This window comes from Silurus aristotelis, assembly GCF_946808225.1.
Source record: "Silurus aristotelis genome assembly, chromosome: 24".
Classification (NCBI taxonomy): Eukaryota; Metazoa; Chordata; class Actinopteri; order Siluriformes; family Siluridae; genus Silurus; species Silurus aristotelis.
In genome coordinates this window covers 2,981,257-3,002,774 of record NC_139597.1, presented here as the reverse complement: position 1 = coordinate 3,002,774, position 21,518 = coordinate 2,981,257, and the positions used below count along the sequence as shown (strand labels likewise).

The 21,518-nt window shown below is 40.4% G+C and overlaps 1 protein-coding gene across 2 annotated transcripts in view; it reads right to left on the bottom strand.

Moving 5' to 3' along the window:
• wnt5b (wingless-type MMTV integration site family, member 5b) overlaps positions 1 to 21,518 on the bottom strand; it is a 118,889-nt gene that overhangs the window by 75,905 nt on the left and 21,466 nt on the right. Inside the window, exon 1 of one of the 2 annotated variants that reach the window (XM_083528019.1) lies at positions 10,957 to 11,104. The exons of the other annotated variant lie outside the window; for it this stretch is intronic. The gene's annotated coding sequence lies outside the window, so the exon portion shown is untranslated. Of the gene's footprint in view, positions 1 to 10,956; positions 11,105 to 21,518 lie in introns of those variants that run through there. 2 annotated transcript variants of the gene reach the window in all.

Here is a 21,518-nt window from a genome sequence, read left to right as displayed (position 1 = left end):
TCATGAAACTGGTATTATTGGAATAAATGGGAATATTTGGTCATATTTGTATATAATACAGTTTATATAAAATTTTCCCAAATTTCTAATTCATTCCTGTATGCTCCCATAAATTCCAATAAATTCCCATACATGTAATATATATTTATGGAAAATATATTAAAAAAATTCCCCATACGTAGATCCCAAAAGAAGGTTTCCGGAAGGTTTCCGAAAACGTTTCCGGAAATTTTCCACCCCTTTGTAGCCCTATATCTGATTTATTAATATTGATATATCTGAGGTTTGTATTATTTCTATACAATTTCTATATCAATGAAACAATAATTTAAATTTTATTTATAAAAGCAGTCTCGCGGATGTCAGTGCTTTTGTGAAACCGGCATGCTGCTTTTTAACGTTTCTTAGAACAAGAAAAAGGAGTTTCCACTTTTCACAATCACAATTGCTTTGTGAAAGAGAAAGCGAGAAAACGAAAAGAAGAAGCTGGTAAAGGAACAACTGCTCGTCATGACTGGAATGTCAGTGGTAATTCCTTCACATTACACCGGACTGTAAACCATGCCAGGGTGCGTCATTACAAACAAAATTATGTCATCGTGGATAAACTGCTGTTGGATCGGCTGAACAACACACTCCATGCCAAGCAGGCAAACGAAAAGAAGACACTCCCGTAAATAAGTATTCGGACAGTGGCACAATTTGACTAGTGAAGGTGGGATCCACAGATTCGCATCATGTGGCGAGTGGTCTCTCAGTGGTTAAGACATTAGATTATTGGACTCGGAAGGTCGTGAGTTCAATTCCCAGCACCACTCTAACCCTCAACTGCTCAGCTGGATAAATAAGATCATTGGAAGTCGCTCTGGATAAGGACGTGAAAATGTAATTTCGTATCGACGATCAACGATCACCGGAGTCGGAAACACACGCTCTGCACACCTGTAGCGCCGGAACGATAGGACACGTGGTGGAGAACATCAAATCCGATGTATTTTGTATTATCGTAGAGAAACATCCTGCCGTACAAATTCTACCTACAATGTTGTGATTGAAAACACAAAAAAAGTCACAATGAAAGTACACATTTCTTCCTGTGACCTTTTTTTTGATTGTTGTGAAAACCTTTTCAGGCTTATTAGTATACACAAGTATACACACACACACACACACACACACACACACACACACGTGCACAGAGTATTGGCTCTTTAAAGCATGAGGGACCCACACAGTCCCTCGTAGTGTCACCTTCCCGATCGCGAACCCTAAAGGACAAATAAACGTGCGAAGACCGTGGCTTTATGCACACAAAAATGTCATTTCGTATCGGCGATCGGCGCTTCACCCGGGTCGGAAACACACGCTCTGCACACCTGTAGCGTTGGAACGATAGGACACATGGTGGAGGACATCAATTTACATAAAATCCGATGCAAAAATCCGTGTTATCGTATGAAAACGATCGTCCTGCCGTACAAATTCTACCTACAATGTTGTGATCGAAAACACAAAAAAGTCACAGTGAAGGTACACATTACTTCCTGCGACCTTTTTTTTTAGTTGTTGTGAAAACCTTTTCAGGCTTATTAGTACACACACACACACACAAAACGCACGCTCCTGCTATTGATGTGTTACAGGGCACGATGGGTAATATTTTGGCCATCACACATCCAAATCAGGGCATTTCAAAGGCAAGCCAAAGACCCTTGTTTCTTCTGTCAACTGCTGTATCAACATTTAAACATATGGGTCCGCTGGGGAGCTACGTTAAAAACGGTTGGGTCTATTGTTGCCACACACACACACACACACACACACACACACACACACACACACACACACACAGTGTCACATAGTGACTTGGGCAGATGCCAGGTAGCAGGATCAGGGATCAGAATCCTCTCCACATGGGGAGTTCAGCAACGGGCTACAGCTCAAACCCTGCAGCCAAAATCTGTAACTAATTCCAGTGTGTGTGTGTGTGTGTGTGTGTGTGTGTGTGTGTGTGTGTGTGTGTGTGTGTGTGTGTGTGTGTGTGTGTGTGTGTGTATGCCTGTACATGCACGTGCAGGCGTATGCCCATATGTCTGTGTATTAGTGCTGTCAATAAGAATGCAATTATTTTAAAAAATCTACGACATTTTACCTCCACAAAAAACAAAAACTTTCATGGGATATACGACGTCTTTGGATGCTGCAGCATGAAATTTGCCCTTCACTTGAACTAGGAGACCCAAAAACCTGTTCCAGGATGATCATTTCAGTGTACACAAAGCCAGCTCCATTAAGATCTGCTTTACATTGGTTGGATTTGGAAGATCTCCTGCTACCAAGCTCTGACCTCGACCCTAATGAACATGATAAACGCGAATGCTGACCGAAACCCAGGCCTCCTCACATGATTTTGTGGCTGAACGAGCACAAATCTCCACAAGCAACCACTTTCAAATCTAGTGGAAGATTTTTGCAGAAAGGTTGCAGTGGAGGTTATTAAAAAGAGCAAATGGAGACTAAATGTGGAATAGGATGTTCAAAAAAAGCACATACCAAATTTTGGGCAGGTTTCTACAAACATTTGGACACATACTGTATGACATTATGTATTTAGACTAAGACTAATGGTGAAACTGGTGCTATTCTGAACACGTGCGTTTCCACGTGTGTAAAACGTGAAATTCCACGTTAAACCGTTCAAATATGTCACAGAGACGTTTGACACAAAATACGTTTGACATACGGACATACGTGCGACGAGTCATTAGAGGTGTTTAGAGCGGAAGAACATCGCTAGAAGAGGACGAGAGATCAGAAAGTCGAGCTCAACCCCTGAAAATGTCAAAACCTTTCAGCGACTTGTGCATGATGATCGTCGGAATACGATCCACGTGACCTCACTTCCGCAAACACCCTATTTATCAGATTTGGCCCTCTTCCCAATGATGAAGATCCAGCTCAAAGGTTGCCATTTTGGACACCATTGTGGAGATCCAGAGCGATTAGAAGAAGGTCCTTGACACACGCTTTGAGAGGAAAACTTCCAGGACACATTCCAGAAGTGGCAGGAACGCTGGGGGCGCTGTATTGCTGTTCAAGGGGACTATTTTAAAGGTGATGGCGACAATTTGATTTCATTTGAAACGACTCTTCCTTGCCTCTTTCTTCAGCTACTTCATGATTTGTGTTTAAATGTGTAAATGAAACATTTTATTCGAGTGAGAAAATTTTAGATAGAGAATGTGCATTGCATAAAAGAACCAGACCCCACCACACGTGTCGTGTCGAGTCGTTCACACTCGCGTATATGTAAGGCACAGCTGATGTGGCCACCTAAAGCTCCAGCTGTCGGGGCCTGTCTGTATCCCTGCCCCGAGGGCGGAGTCTCACGCCTCAACATATCAAACGTCGAGCAGACACAACCCGGCTCCACCTGAAAAATTTCCTGCCCTACAGTGATATAAAGCGTTAATAACCAGCCTGACCAGTTTCGGGCGTAGCGTCTAACATAAGTATGGGTGGAAACGCTGCTTGGATTCTCCAGATGTGGTTGCTGTGGTCTATTTAATGCCTTTAGCACTTTTTTTTTTTTTTTTGCAAGATCTTATCTCTCTTTGGCTTTCAATGCTGTTTCTGACAGCTGGAAGCTTAATTCTGTTCCAAACAAGGTGCCGCTGAGTCTCGGAGGATTAACATGGCATGAAAATAAAGAGAAGATGCCACCTAATACAACAACACAGGAAGGGATTTTGGGGTGGCGAGAAAAAAGAAATTGCCATTTAAAGCGAATAGTCGATCGATGCGAAGTCGATCGGTGCCTTTTGTTTTGTCCGATCATTAAAACCAACGCCTTCTTCTCTCACTTTTCCCTTTTTCGCTTTCATCACCTGCCGTGGTGGATCCCACAGACGGGCCGGCAGCTGGCCAGTTTGGAGGGCAAGCATTGACGAGCTGGGAGAAGGAGGAGGAGGAGGAAGAGGTGGAGGAGAAGGAGGGCCGCTGGCTGGAGCTGCTTTTATCCCCCCAGCAGAATTAATCACCAAAGCCTTCAAGCTGCCATCCAGGAGAAGAGACAGTCAGCCAAGAGGGGTTCTGGCACCAGCCCAGACCTTTTCTCCCTGCAGGGCCTTTTCTCCCAGATCAAAGCCAGCCACCACCACTTTTCCTCCCTGCTTTTCTCAAACAGATCTCTTTTTTCTTACCCCCTTGTGTGGAAGTAGAGACGAGGGTGGTTATAGAGAATCCGAAAGATAGCTCTAATACTGATTAGCTAGAAATAACTCCATAATCAGAGTTTTTTTTCGAGTGGGGGAAAAAAAGCACAAGCACCTGCTCAGAAAGTGCAACCCAAGTCCATCCATCGCCAACTCGCATCCCCATGACAACCGGAGGCCAATGAGATGGCCGTTACAGCTCGGGGTCAGACGACCTTCCAACGACAGAGGATAAATAATCCAAGTCGAAAGTGAAACAGCCCTTTAGCTTCGAATACAGCATGATACAACACAGCGCATTAGACCAGCGCATCTGAATAAACCTTTAATCTTTCCAACATGTGATCTGACTTTGGCTACAACCCAGCCATCGAAATCTTATTCCCTCTTCCACTAGATAAATATTAATCTCTCCACCTCTCGATTAGCATACAAAAGCGCGTTTTCCACGTGAACTTTCGCATTCCAGACTCCGATCCTTTCGTGACTCTTTGTTAAATCCGAACCTTAAAATGGAGAAACACAGCCTCGTGTTTCTTTCATAACCAGTACAGGACAGCATCAGGATTCCTCCCCTGCCTCCGTCCCCCACGGGACCAGCACTGTTTTAATTTATTACCGGCTGGCAAGGGGCCAGGCAAACATGCAGATCTGGCATGCTGGCAGAGGACTGCCACTCACCCCCTCAGCGCTCTCTGCCTGACACACACACACACACTCCTGACAGAGCGTTTTGTCAGGGGGGGTGAAAGTGAGTGTGAGGTGTGTGTTTGTGTGTGTATGTGTTGTCAGTGGCACAAGGAGCCAGGTTTGGGTTTCTGCAAGAACTCCACCCAGCTCACGGCAGCCGGCGTTACAGCTACTTATAGCTGAGCCATAAATCAAACTGTCAGTCTCGGTCATGCCCGGCCAGTTCCACTGCTCCACAAACCTCCAGCGCTCGACTTCCTGCCTCGAAAAAAAACGTGACACAGCACGTCCTGAGTGGACGTCGCCAGAGAATGAGGTTTCGAGTAAACAAAAAACTTTTTCAAGCTTTAAAGGACGTGTGACCCAATGACGATGTATGTATCTATAAGGCACCAATGATGTTAAGATCAGATCGTTCTAATGACTTGGTTCTTTGAAACATTTTCATCAAAATGGACGAAATTATAAATTTTTTATAAGCAGATCCCCAAAATGTCTACATACATCAACTTTGACTAAAGTTTCAGTGATAAAAATATGACAATGCAGCGAAGGACAGCTTATGATTAGAACGAGTAGCTTCACCTCTCATATCTTCTGGCATGTGTTATTTTTCTTTTGTTACATGAGCCCCATAATTATTGTAACAATATTGTCCAGATTCGGACAAAACCAACCCTGATCTATTGGATTGTTTAGCGTCTATGGGAGTCACACGGTAAAAGAACGAGAGATTCGAGGGGTGAACTATTTAATTCTGTTTTTTGTACATCACCTACAGATGTTTTGCGATGCTTTGCTCACGCGCTCAGTAGAAAATATACAAATCACTCTTTGAGGCGACTCCAATCGTTCATGAACAGTCGTCATGGGGCCCCATGACAATACTATCTATGTAGCTAAAAGCTAGCTGTATTTATCGTCTAATAAAAAGGATAAAAATTCACACTACAGCCAAGCTACAAAAGCAGTCTACTAACAATGACTAGCAATGCTAACTTCTCATGTAGCATAATTATTTATTCATTTCTCAATCCTGTCTCTACCGTCTCTTATCAGCCGGGATCAACTTTCTAATGTGTATCTTTATATTTATACCATACTCAACTATTTATACTTTAAATCTGAAATCCCAAATTGACCACCAAACAGAGCTGTTTTTGTTTGTTTCTAGTGTCTATGTATCTAGTTAGCTACATTTACAGACAGTTCAAGAGCATTAACTAGCATGATATACCTGAAAAAATGGAAGCTACAATAGATTTTTTTTTACTGAATTTGACTTTGGATTTCGCTTTCGTTTTTATAGAAAGTGATGGAGGAAAAAACAAGAATTTACGACATTTGGAATTCTCATACCGAGTGACTTATGGTTTTCTTATGTTATGCAAGTTACAGGTTAAGGGCCTTGCTCAAGGGCCCAACAGTGGCAGGTGGGTTGTAGAATTTGAACTCATGACCTTCCCAACTACAGCCCATTGTCTTATCCAATGATCAAACAAATGTAATTATATGGTGCAATTTATTATTACATAAACATACAGGCTAAGTGTATTGTATTTGATCTTATCACTATTATAAAAATATACACCATAGGGACAAATGTATGTGCAAAGACTTTTCCAGCCATATGTGGTTCTTCCCCGAACTGTTAACACAAACTTAGAGGCACAAAATTGTATAGGATATCTTTAGATGTACTAGAATTAATATTTTCCTTCACTTGGTTCCAGCTGATGGTTGCAGATGTTCCAGCATGACATTGCTAAACCTGTGAACAAAGCCAGCACAATAAAGATATGCTTTACATGGTTTGGAGTGGAAGATCTCCCGCTATACAGCTCTGATCTCAATCCCTTTGGTATGAATGTGAACACTGACTGCACCCCAAGTTTCCTCACCTGCATACATACAGTATCTGACTTTACAAACACTCTGGTGTCCACAAGCACACACCAAAACCTAGTGAAACATCTTTCCAGTAGACTGAAGATAAAGATATAACAGTAAATGAAAAATAAAAGAGAATTTAGATGTTCAAAAAGGAAGAAAGCTTATGGTCAGGTGTCCAAAACCCCCCTTTTTTGTCTACACCCCCCACCCTTGAGTGTTTCACCAGCAGGGTTGCCAAGTTCACATTTTTAAACCAACCAACATTGACTGAAAAAATAGATTCTGTTTATGCCTCTAATGCAGGGGTAAATATTTTGGCCAACCCTGGCAACCATGTCCACTAATCAAATGCTTAGGCAGAAAGTGGAGATTTCATTAGGAATAAATCTTTCACATTTTTTTTCATTACAATTATTTTTGTTTGGCTATAATTCGAGGTTGAACGGTAGTGGATTTTATGGATAGACATAAAAAATAAAAAAAAACAACAGCAACAAAAAACTACTGAATCATAACAATTTGCTAAATATACGAATATATTAATTAATAAATATAATTATATAATTAAATAATTATAAATAATAAATATAGTATAGCGCTCTCTGTGCAGCGCACAGTCTCACGTGTAAAAACAAACAGTCCGTGGCGTCAGTGATTCGCCTCATAGACAGAGGACCAGAACCCGGAAAAACTATCGGTATGGATTTTTGCCAATAGCTGATAGTTCTAGCAATCAACTATTAATCGGTAAAACCGATTTGAGATCTATTATCAATACTGTGCTAAAAGTCTGAATGGACTTCAAACACACTGCGACAATTAGATTTAAATTATTGTACATTTGGAAACCTAAAAATGGAAACCTAAGGCAAATACAGCAATGTTCGTTATTTTCGACATTACAAATGCACTGTACCGAGCCACCACTTTATTGTATCGCACGTAGTGTATCGATCATATCGTACTTGCTCCAAGAAGCACTTCAATACTTTGTCTTGTGTTTCTTTGTGACAGAATCAACAGTAAACATACAGTTAGATTTACTGGCTCAGCCTCTTGGTAATTTACAGTATAAGCAGGGATAGAATGAGGCGACTGTCATCTTTACCACACACACACACACACACACAAACACACACACACACACACACACACACACACACACACATACACTAACAGTTTGAGTAATGGAAGGTCGCGTGCCTTCTTCATCCACCTGTTCTCCTCTCTACAAGCCTTCAAACTCTCTGTCTTTTCCACACACACACACACACACACACACACACACACACACACACACACACACACATGCTCCTCAATCCCAGCATGACTAATACCACAGCCCCAGTGGAGTCCAATGATTTCACGGTCCTGGACTGGACCTGGGATATTTGGGGACACCTGTCAGTACAGTGTCATTAGGCCTTTCCATGAACTGGACAAAATCGGTGTGAAAACAATTCCACGGACACGGCGGAGCCCGGGCAGGGATCGGCATTCGGAGGTTTCGGAGGATCTGGAGGCAAGACTAAGCCAGATCTCGCCTTGAACTCCGGATGGCTCTCAAGCACAGGAGGCAGGGGAACACTCAGGATTCCCGTCATGCTTGCGGGTGGAACGAGGAAGCGCTTTGTCATTGCATCTCTACAGCTGGGGATTTAGAACAGCTGACACACTCGGTGTGCGCCCATTTGGCGACTGTCTCCCAGAGGCTCGGACATTTGCATGTGTCTGTAGACCCTCGATGCTGTTTGACTTCCAAAAGACACAAATGCGCTGCAGGAACGGGAACAATGAGCGCCGTTTGTCTCAAATACGCTCACACACACACGCACACACATTCTTTTGTGTTTTCCACAGATGCAGCCTCTCTTTAGAAACTTTTACACAAAAGCGGCTCCGAATGTATCTTTTTAAATAGCGACATCAATCATCAGCACAGAATTATATAACTCTAATGGTGTTAAATTAACTTATACGGTGTTCTTTTAACTCGAGTTGTTGCACTAATTAAGAGTTTCACAGTCATTCGCGATCTCTGACATTGTTGGTAAAAAAAAAAAAACAAAAAAAAAAACAACAACAATAAAAAACAGGCGTAATATTCTGAGAGTGAATATTTGAGTTGATTCGTTTCTGTATTAAAGAAAAAAGAAAAGAAAAAAAAAAACACCCACACGCCTAGACACTGCGTTACAAACGCTAGCAGGACATGCTGTTTTAATTTCTACATTTCATTGTATACAGATTTCATGTTTATATTCTCAGCACCATGGAGACTGTGTGGACTATATGGACATGCTGGGGACACCTGATTTTTCCTGCCATATGTGCTTCTTCCACGAATTGTTATTGTATAGAATGTCTATAGAGAGGAAATTTTCCCTTCAGTTAAACAAAGAGACCCAAACCTGTTCCAGCATGACAATGTTCCTGTACACAAAGCCAGCTCCATGAAGATATGCTTAACATGGGGTGCAGAGGAAGATCTCCTGCTAAAAAGCTCCAAATCATTTGACATTGATAAATGTGAACACTGGCTGCACCCCCAGATCTCCTCACCTTGACCATCTAGAAGAGTGGGGGTAATTCTTATTTTTATTTACTTATTTTTTTCCTCCCAAAGTCTTTTTATTGATATTTTACATAAAATAAAATTTTCAATAAAAAAAAAAAAAGATCAAAACAAATTTTCTTGCTCCAACAGAGCTCCCCACCCCCCGCACCATTATTATAGATTATATTATGCACACTCTTAATCTATTCTATACTATATTATCATTATATATATATATATTCGGGCTGTCAAAATAAACACATTACCGCAAATAACGCACTCATTAGTATTAACGTCTGAGTAATTCAGCACGCATTTCTGTTTTATTAAAAAGTATAAATGAACAAATATATAATATTATAAATGTATAATATATAATATATATTTATTCCTTTCTTTTCTCAGATATACACAAACCTCCACGGGAAAATCATTTATATTTACTAAACACTTGTTTAACTGATGCGCCATGTCTCGAATCAAGCACCAAAAACCCGCCATGATGCACACATCCGGCAATTAAAACAGTCCGTGTGGAAACATAGCAAAACTGATGATTTATGTAATTTAAAACACCATAATTACTTTAAAACATTCACAAGAATATTGCTCTATGTTGAGTTTGGTTTCATTAATAATAAACATACATTTGCATAAAGTATTTATATTTGTCAATGGCCATGTTGATTAGAGTACTTAAAACTTAAAATGCATTAATTTAAGGTACATTTAGAACAAATACAAATGTGAGATTAAGTTGCAGTTAAACACGAGTTAACTCATGACAATCATGCGAATAAATATATTAATCAATTGACAGCCCTAAATATATATATATATATATATACATACACACACACACACTATATATTGTCAAAGGTATTGGGACACCTGACCTTTCCTGCCATATGTGGTTCTTTTCCAAACTGTTACCACAAAGCTGAAGACACTCAATTGTACAGAACGTCTTGAGATGCGCCATAATAAAATTTTGCATTCACTTGAACTTGGAAACACAAACCTGCTCCAGCATGGCAATGCAATGCCCCTGTGCACAAAGTGAGCTCCTTGAAGATCTGGTTTACATGCTTTGGAGAGGAAGATCTCCTGCTATAGAACTCTGATCTCCTCCCTACTGAACACCTTTGGGATGAATGTGAACGCTGACTGCACCCCAGGTCTCCTTACCTACATCAGTACCTGTCTTACCCTTGTGGCTGATGAACACAAATATCCATAAGCACACTTCAAATCTAGTGGAACATCTTCCCAGAAGAGTGGAGGGAATTAGAAGAGCAAATTGGGACTAATCAGTCAGTCAGTGTTCACATTCATCATGTTCAATAGGAAGCTCTATAGCAGGAGATCTTCCACTTCAACCCCCTTCATGGAGCTTCATTTGAGCACAGGGGCATCATCATGCTGGAACAGGTAGTTCAAGTGATGGGACATTTTTATGATACCGCATCCAAAGACGTCCTATACAATTGTGTGCCTCCAGGTTTGTGTGAAGAACCACACATGGCTAGAAAAGTGAGGTGTCCCAACAGTCCATGCAGTGTGAGATGTTTGTATATGACTCAATAGCTACTTGCTAGTTACTTGCAGCTGATAGCTAGTTGATATCTGTCTTCATATTTCCCAGTTGCCTAGCAACAGTGTGCTCACATCTTTAACTACTCGAGTGCAGAGACATCTAATGATCCTTAAACGATACACAAACACTGATTTTAAGACTGATGCTGAGGTCTGTCTGTAATCTGGCTTCTCGAATCAGCACAATCTTGGTTCGGCCGAGCGGAATACGGGAAAAAAACGAGAAGAAAGGAAAGAGGAAATATATGTTAGAAGAGAACAGGAAGTATCGGTAGTGGCAACGGGAACACATAAAATACGTTAAGGAGAGAGATAAACAGGTTCAGCTCTTTTTTCCCTGAGCAGGTGGAGGAGAAGTGGAGGAGAGGAGCCTGAGGCTGTGGTTCAGAAAACCCGGTTCCCAGGAGCACTCTTAATTCTGACGCCCATTCATCACACTCCCTCACACTTCATCTCACACACACACACACACACACACACACACACACACACACACACACACACACACACACACACACTTCCATGAGCTTACTGACTTCTCACTCGCCATCCCCTTCATCCCTGTTCATCTCCTTCATTGCAAGAAACAGTAAAAAAATAATGCATAAACACTACATTAGGAGGCGTAAAAAGAAAAAAGGGCCCTAAATAATGACACAGTCACAGAGCTGAACTGGAACATGGGCTGGAATGGAAAAATGCGTGCAAGGTTACGCAGCCCTTCCCTCCCCCCGCTGGCACATACAGTCTGCAGGCCAAAGTGAAAACAAGCCTGAATCATCCAGTCAGAAGAGCCGAATCCAGCAACATTGCAGACTCCACCCATTTCCTGAGGTGAGCACAAACTATTAACTCTTTACTCGGCCCAGCTTTAGAACTTTATCCTGCTGCGACTGTCTCCGTTCTCCGCACACACATCAACACACGTACACACAAAGCAGAAGTGAGCCGTTATTATAGAAAACATGTACAGTAATGTAATGGCATCTTGTTGGAACTGTAACGAATGGACACGTGTGCCACCCAGACGAGGATGAGATTTGAGTTTCTTATGGTTTCTTCCTCATGCCATCTGAGAGAGTTTTTCCATGCCACAGTCGCCGCTGACAGAAAAGCATTTTTTTTAAGGTTAATATCGATGCTTCTGCTAAAGATGCAGTTGTGGCTCCAGTGAAAGGAGACGTGTTGAATTGTGTTTATTGGGTTTCTTGCTTTAGTAATTGCGTTTATTTTTACACACATCATAACCTTGTTCTCCAATATGTCTGATCAAATGCACATTATTAACTTGTGCTGTTAATATCATGAACAGCAGCTACGCTAATTCCTCTCCACTGCTTCTCTTTCTCTTCCCATCCTGAGGCATCCTGAGGTTGCTCCAGCTCCAGTCACGTCCCAACTCATGAAGATTATGGACCTTTAAAGAAGTAGATGCCGAACTCGCAAACTTCCTGAACCCTAGAGACGTACCAGTGCCAATTGATTCCCACTACATGTGTGGAGTTTAGACACTGGACCTCCTTGAGTGAAGGCTCCAAGATGGAGAAGCTGGTGTTGGATCTGTGATGATCGCAAATGTTGAGCTATTATATGAGTTGCTCAGTAGCTCCTAGTTCCATAATCTCAAATAACTGTAAAAGACTGTAGGAAGATCATCACTTATAATCACACACTCCAGTACTCATGTTAGTTCTCACTCTCCAGTGTTCTGTATTGTTTAAAAGACTATAATCACACTCCTGATGTCACCCAAATGAGGATGGGTTCCTCTTTTGAGTCTGGTTCCTCTCAAGGTTTCTTCCTCATAACATCTAAGGGAGTATTTCCTTGCCACAGTCGCCACGGCTACTCATCAGGGATAAACACACACCATTCAACTTTACTGTTAAATTCTGTAAAGCTGCTTTGAGACAATGTCTGTTGTGAAAAGCGCTGTAGAAATAAACTTGACTTGACTTGATTGAGTCCCTATATATGTATTTATGATAACCGCCACTCTTCTCGGAAGATGTTCCACTAGATTCTGTGGAGATTTGTGTTCATTCATCCACAAGGGTGATAATAAAGTAAGCTACTGATGTAGGTGAAGTGAGGTGAGGTGAGGAAGCCTGAGAGACTGGGTAATGAATACGCAGTGAGAGATGTGTGTTACTGTCAGTGGCACGTCGTCTCTCAGGTCCAACAGTGCTGCTGTTTACACGTTCAACTTTTCATCTCCCGTGTATCTATGACTCCCTCCAGAGAAAGGCTCAGATACTGCAGGCACACACACACACACACACACACACACACACACACACACACACACACACACACACACACACACACACACACACACACTTGGCGTGCTGATTAAATGCTTTCACTCTACATGAATGTTCCCTGCATGTGAACACTAACTTGCTGAGGTGAAATATGATATTCTCGTGTTGGCCGAGTTTAGCTTCTCAACAACACACACAAGCAGCACTCGTTTTCAAAGCGGTTTGTGCCCAAGATTAAACCAGACGTCTGCATTAGGAAGTAGACGGATCGATATCGAAGAGAATTGATCGTGAGGATCCTGGCATAAGAATTATCGGCGCTGTGTGCTGATCTTTTTATTGAAGGAAAACCTGAAATAATATTGATGGGCAGGAACTTGTGCTCCTCATCACCTTTTGGCCTCATCACCTCTATTACCGCTGGTTTTATGTATACACACACACACACACACACACACACACACACACACACACACACACATACCGGAAAAAGAGAGGGAGGGAAAGAGAGAGAGAGAGAGAGAAAGAAAGAAAGAAAGAAAGAAAGAAAGAAAGAAAGAAAGAAAGAAAGAAAGAAAGAAAGAAAGAAAGAAAGAAAGAAAGAAAGAAAGAAAGAAAGAGAAAGTATTTTAGAAGTCATACACAATATATGGCCTATTTCTACACTTGAGAGAGAGAGAGAGAGAGAGAGAGAGAGAGAGAGAGAGAGAATAACGACATGAAAGAAAGAAAAAGTAGTGGGTTTGAGACAGAGAGAAAGAGAGAGGGATAGAGAGAGAGAGAGAGAGAGAGAGAGAGAGAGAGAGAGAGAATTAACAAGTTATATACAGTATATATATATATATATATATATATATATATATATATATATATATATATATATATATATATATATATATATATATATATATACATAAATAATTTCTCCACACTTTACCATGAGATATACAGAGAGAAAAAAATGTAGAGAGACAGAGAGAAAGAGATAGAGATTGAGAAATTAAAGAATATAAAAATTGAGCGAGTGGATTAAAGAGAGAGATTGAAAGAAAGAAAGAGTGAGATAGATAGATAGATAGATAGATAGATAGATAGATAGATAGATAGATAGATAGATAGATAGATAGATAGATAGATAGATAGATAGATAGGTAGATAGATAGAGAAAGTGAGTGAGCGAGAGAGAGAGAAAGAGAGAGAGAGAGAGAGAGAGAGAAAGAGAGAGAGAAAATGAATGTGTATTATAAGTAACAGAACACGGCTCATTTCTCCACACTGCACATTTTTTCTTGTTTTATACTCAACATCTGGAAGCTGTATCAGGAAACTATTCGTAGTATTACGTGATTCAAGATCAATATGTAAATCATCATTCAGAGCCGTATTGATGTGTTTTGTACACACGTCACATGACCCCTGAAAAGGCGAAGAGAGGAAAAGAAAGGAACTGTGGTGCAGCTCAGTGGCAGAGGAAGACAGTCCTCCTGTTTGGGTGCATTAATATAAAATGTGGAAATAAAATGTGACGTTCCGGGGAATAATGACAGGACGATAAGATGTTAGCAGTTATCAGTAAAGTACAACACAAAGGTTTTTCTTGGGGAAAAAAAGCTACATTCACTCTAGTAGACATCGCCGTCTTGGGTTTTCTGCCGGTTGCCATGGTTACCCTGGCAGCTAGTGTGATATAGCTACACAAATGACCTAGCTAGCTACGGAGCATAGGTATACATGTGCCGATAAGCAATTAATCAAATGATTCTTTTTAAAATGGATACTGGATTAAAAAACTAAAATAACACTTCATTTTAAAACTTTATCACAAAAATAAAAATGTAATTTAATTTTAATGCTCTGGCCATTTTAAGCACGGCTGTTTGGATTTTTGTGAAATTGTATTGCTTTAAAGTAATATTTATTTTGTAACATTTAAAAAGGTTAATAAATGTTTTAAAAGTATTGTTTATAGTTTGTTTGTTAATTGCAACATTTACTAATACATTTTTTTAAATTAAGTAAATTTTCTTTTTATATGTTAACTTTGGTTAGGTACAGCGCGCGTCGTTTCACGTGTCGGAACAGACAGCATGTGGTGTCATTGATTCGCCTCTAGAGGCCGCTCTCGTAGTGTATAACTACAGTAACAATGACTTCCTTTAGAAACAGGCGCAACCCGGAAAAACTATCTTTATGGATTTTTGCTGATAGTTCCAGCAATATAAGAAACAAATACAGATAAATAAAAACGAATGGTTAGCCATTAAAAGTCGCTATTTCACTTTGCTTCCCATTTACTTAAACCTCTCAAAGTACTTGTATTTCATCGTATTGTGTCACTTCCTGTTAGGAAGGCTCAGTTTACTTCCTGTCAGATTCCCTAGTAAGAATTCAATGTGAGTTCTACAATTTTATTCTCTCAGTTTTTTTTTCTCCTACAGCATGTACACTGTACACTACCTGCTCCACTTATCAGGCCATACTTCTCCAGAACGAGTGCATATGCACACACACACACACACACACACACACACACACACACACACACACACACACACACACACACACACACACACACACAGCCATCAAGTGTTGATTTTTTTTTTTTTTTTTTTACTGTGGAAAGCACTTTCCTACTCTCTCTCCCTCTTACTCATCACCCTGAGTGTCAGAGGCTTTTGCAGCTCTGTCCTCCACTTCCTTGGATTGCTGGCTTGGATTTCTCCCTGAGGCTTCTCTAAGAGTTGTGTGTGTGTGTGTGTGTGTGGAGTGTGTGTGTGTGTGTGTGTGTGTGTGTAGCTCAGACACGGATCACTCAGGGCAGGTAGACTCCTCTGTCCTCGTCTGCACTACCTCGCCTCCAAACCTGGCAGTCACCCAAAGCTCGACTCACCTTATTACTCAAATTCCCTCACACTGACTTGGCAAGAACGACAGGCAGGAAACGGAGAAAAAAAAAAAAGAAAAGAAGAAGAAGAAGAAGAAATAAAAAGAATGATTGGACTGATGAAGAGGGAAGGGTGTGAGAAGATAAAAGTATCTGTGGGTGAGATTGAAGCGAGAACCAGCAAGGTTTGTGAGGGATGTCATGGTGTTTTTTCCCCTCGATTAGCCGAGCACTTTGTTGCCCCGGACCCCACAGTCCATCCCACAGCAGCACTTCACCTTCCATCTGCCACTCAACTGCACTGCCATATCTCCACAGGCCAGAGCAAAACAGCAAAATGACTCTTAATTGATCAAATATAAAGTCATTAAGCAAGCTGGCAGTGCAGAGTGTGTGTGTGTGTGTGTGTGTGTGTGTGTGTGTGTGTGTGTGTGTGTGTGTGTGTGTGTGTGTGCCACATTAAGGGGAAGCAGGCACTGCCAGATTGATGAGCGATTTTTTCCCCAGTAGCAGCAGAGTCTGTTAAATGATTGCATGCAGAGAACACTGACCCCCCCACACTGCTCGATATTGGTACAGTCCAGATTGGCATTTTGGGCCAGAACCAAGAGCGAGAATGTCTCGGTGCAGGTCCAGAGAGGAGACAGTCAGTCAGGCTTCACCACCTATTGATTTCCCTGACCAGGTAAGCATTATGACTGAAGGAGAAAGAATAAGGTAGCGGTACAGAAGAAAGAGAGAGAGAGAGAGAGAGAGAGAGAGAGAGAGAGAGAGAGAGAGAGAGAGAGAGAGAGAGGGAGGTTATTGTCAACCACGTATGAATAATAAATGCCTTTCATGAACGTAATACAAAACACGTCACTGTGAAAAAAAGAATTACTCTCGCTATCAAAATATAGCCTCAAACCTGACTCTCTGCCTCAAAACTGACTCTCATTCAAACCTCACTTTCTTTAAAACCTGACAGTTTCTTAACCGTGACTCTTTCTTGAAATTTACTGTAACTCTATCTCAGTACTGACTCTCTCTATAACCTGACTATCTCGGAACTGACTCTTACTATAACCTGCCTCTATTTTAGTGTTGACTCTCTCTATAAACTGATCCGATCTTAGTACTGACTCTCTACAACCCTGACTCAATCTCAGTACTGACTCTCTATAACCTGACTCGATCTCAGTACTGACTCTCTATAACCTTACTCGATCTCAGTACTGACTCTCTATAACCTGACTCGATCTCAGTACTGACTCTCTATAATCTGACTCAATCTCAGTACTGACTCTCTATAACCTGACTCGAACTCAGTACTGACTCTCTATAACCTGACTCGATCTCAGTACTGACTCTCTATAATCTGACTCAATCTCAGTACTGACTCTCTATAACCTGACTCGATCTCAGTACTGACTCTCTATAACCTGACTCGATCTCAGTACTGACTCTCTATAACCTGACTCGATCTCAGTACTGACTCTCTATAATCTGACTCAATCTCAGTACTGACTCTCTATAACCAGACTTGATCTCAGTACTGACTCTCTATAACCTGACTCGATCTCAGTACTGACTCTCTATAATCTGACTCAATCTCAGTACTGACTCTCTATAACCTGACTCGATCTCAGTACTGACTCTCTATAACCTGACTCGATCTCAGTACTGACTCTCTATAATCTGACTCAATCTCAGTACTGACTCTCTATAACCAGACTTGATCTCAGTACTGACTCTCTATAACCTGACTCGATCTCAGTACTGACTCTCTATAATCTGACTCAATCTCAGTACTGACTCTCTACAATCTGACTCGATGTCAGTACTGACTCTCTATAACCTGACTCGATCTCAGTACTGACTCTCTATAATCTGACTCAATCTCAGTACTGACTCTCTACAATCTGACTCGATGTCAGTACTGACTCTCTATAACCTGACTCGATCTCAGTACTGACTCTCTATAATCTGACTCAATCTCAGTACTGACTCTCTACAATCTGACTCGATGTCAGTACTGACTCTCTATAACCTGACTCGATCTCAGTACTGACACATATTTCCCAGTGGTTCCCAGTAATAGAGCGGCTCTGCGCTTCTTCTTTATGACTGCTGTGAATCTGCTGTATAAGGTGATACAAGGTGCTTTAATCCTGCCTCTCTTTTCCTCTAGTTAATTTGAATCCACCTGGTGCTAAATCTCTCTCTCTCTCTCTTTTTCTCTCTCTCTCTCTCTCTCTCTCTCTCTCTCTCTCTCTCTCTCTCTCTCTCTCTCTCTCTCTCAGGCCGATTTCTCTCAGGGCTAGTTAGCAGTCCTCAGAGCACCGCTGGGATGATACCCGCCTGGCCGCTGTCACTCTAATTGCCGCGAGCGTGGCTGCCTCCCCGGGGGAGAAGCTGTGTGAAATCCTGATATGATATGTGCCATTAAGTAAAATGAAAAATCCTTCAGCACGGCCAACAAGCGCCAGCAGCCTGAGCCGCTCTGGCTTTCAGCTCCCGCTACGGTCTACATTACAGCAGGGGAGGGAGGGAGAGAGAGAGAGAGAGAGAGAGAGAGAGAGAGAGAGAGAGAGAGAGAGAGAGAGAGAGAGAGAGATAGGGGCAAATAGACAGATAGACAGAAATAGTGACAAAGAGAGAGGGAGGAGAAAGAGAAAGACAAGGAATAAGAGATAGAGAAAAAATAATGTGCAAGAGGGTATGAGAAAGAAAGAAAGAAAGAAAGAAAGAAAGAAAGAAAGAAAGAAAGAAAGAAAGAAAGAAAGAAAGAAAGAAAGAAAGAAAGAAAGAAAGAAAGAAAGAAAGATAGAAAAGGGGGATTTGGAGGAGACAGAGAATGAAAGAGAGACAGGGAAAATACAGATATAGACATAAACAGAAAGAAAAAACAGACAGAAGAGAAAAAGAATGATAGAGAAACAGATAGAGATGGAGTAAATGAAGGAGTGGGGTGGTAGTAGATGATTTAGTAGAGATTAGTGGTTTAAGACATCTAAGACCGAATTCTCTCCCTGCTTCCTCCATGTCTACACCTCGCTTTATCATCTTCATCATTAGATCTCTCTCTCTCTCTCTCTCTCTCTCTCTGTCTGCTCACATTCCTCCCTCGTTTACAGCACTCCTGCTTTCTCTCATTCACTCGCATATAAAACTTAAATGCTCTCTCATAACCATGTCTTCCTTCTCTCTCCCGTGTGGCCAGACATTTCCCTCTTTCTGCCTTACTGCCTCTCCAGCTGTTCTCCAGACGCTCATGCACCATCTGTAAAGGAGCCAGCGCCCTCTGTCTGCAGCTGGATGGAAGCACTGGACACCACTCCGTTTAACACACAAGTAACGTGAGGAACCTGAGGAACTAAACCTCGTTCAAGCTATTAGCCACGATTCCGCTAATACACCTGAAGCTCAGATTACAGTTCAGTCCTAAAAGTCCTCCACATCTGAGAAGATCTGCACGAGTCTCCAGCTTCCTGCGTTTCTGCAAGTCGTTCTGCTCAGGTGCTACGATCACTTGATCTCGCTCGTCACACACTGCTGCAGGAGGTGTTTATCATCTCTCCTGTTAGAGATGCAATCAGCTGCAATCGGGAACATAAGCTTTTTGTCCAGAACCTTCTTACCATTCTTTCTATCAGTACGAAGAAGCTCTTCTTTCCTGCAGCGAGACATTTTAATGGCCATGATGACATGTTGGAGCAACGACGAGAAGAAATGTAATGGTACACCCTCCTGTCGGATCGTGTACATATACAGGGAGATGATACGACTATATAATGATCACGCCTTCACAAAATGATCAAATTATCACCAGTGTTGCTGTAATGCTGTTTCTGACCCTCAGATCAGATCGATCTCATGTTTCCTAATTTCTGTAGTAATACTATATTTTCTTTAGTTTTCTATTGTTAGTGTCAAAGACTGTAGAAGTACTGAGACACAACATCAAACACACAAGAGCATATGGAGAGATATGGAGAAAGAGTAAAAGGGGATTGGAAAAAAGAAAGAAAGAAAGAAAGAAAGAAAGAAAGAAAGAAAGAAAGAAAGAAAGAAAGAAAGAAAGAAAGAAAGAAAGAAAGAAAGAAAGAAAGAAAGAAAGAAAATGGGAAATGAAAGAAAGACGGATAGATAGATAGATAGATAGATAGATAGATAGATAGATAGATAGATAGATAGATAGATAGATAGATAGATAGATAGATAGATAGATAGATAGATAGAAAATGGGAATTAAAAGAAAGAAAGAAAGAAAGAAAGAAAGAAAGAAAGAAAGAAAGAAAGAAAGAAAGAAAGAAAGAAAGAAAGAAAGACGGATAGATAGATAGATAGATAGATAGATAGATAGATAGATAGATAGATAGATAGATAGATAGATAGATAGATAGATAGATAGAAAATGGGAATTGAAAGAAAGAAAGAAAGAAAGAAAGAAAGAAAGAAAGAAAGAAAGAAAGAAAGAAAGAAAGAAAGAAAGAAAGAAAGAAAGAATGCTAGATAGAAAATGGGAAATGAAAGAAAGAAGGAAAGAAAGATAAAAAAAAAAGAAAATGGGAATTGATAGATAGATAGATAGATAGATAGATAGATAGATAGATAGATAGATAGATAGATAGATAGATAGATAGATAGATAGATAGATAGAAAATGTGAATTAAAAGAAAGAAAGAAAGAAAGAAAGAAAGAAAGAAAGAAAGAAAGAAAGAAAGAAAGAAAGAAAGAAAGAAAGAAAGAAAGAAAGAAAGAAAATGGGAAATGAAAGAAAGACGGATAGATAGATAGATAGATAGATAGATAGATAGATAGATAGATAGATAGATAGATAGATAGATAGATAGATAGATAGATAGAAAATGGGAATTAAAAGAAAGAAAGAAAGAAAGAAAGAAAGAAAGAAAGAAAGAAAGAAAGAAAGAAAGAAAGAAAGAAAGAAAGAAAGAAAGAAAGAAAGAAAGACGGATAGATAGATAGATAGATAGATAGATAGATAGATAGATAGATAGATAGATAGATAGATAGATAGATAGATAGATAGATAGATAGAAAATGGGAATTGAAAGAAAGAAAGAAAGAAAGAAAGAAAGAAAGAAAGAAAGAAAGAAAGAAAGAAAGAAAGAAAGAAAGAAAGAAAGAAAGAAAGAATGCTAGATAGAAAATGGGAAATGAAAGAAAGAAGGAAAGAAAGATAAAAAAAAAGAAAATGGTAATTGATAGATAGATAGATAGATAGATAGATAGATAGATAGATAGATAGATAGATAGATAGATAGATAGATAGATAGATAGATAGATAGATAGATAGAAAATGTGAATTAAAAGAAAGAAAGAAAGAAAGAAAGAAAGAAAGAAAGAAAGAAAGAAAGAAAGAAAGAAAGAAAGAAAGAAAGATAGATAAATAGATAGAAAATGGGAAATGAAAGAAA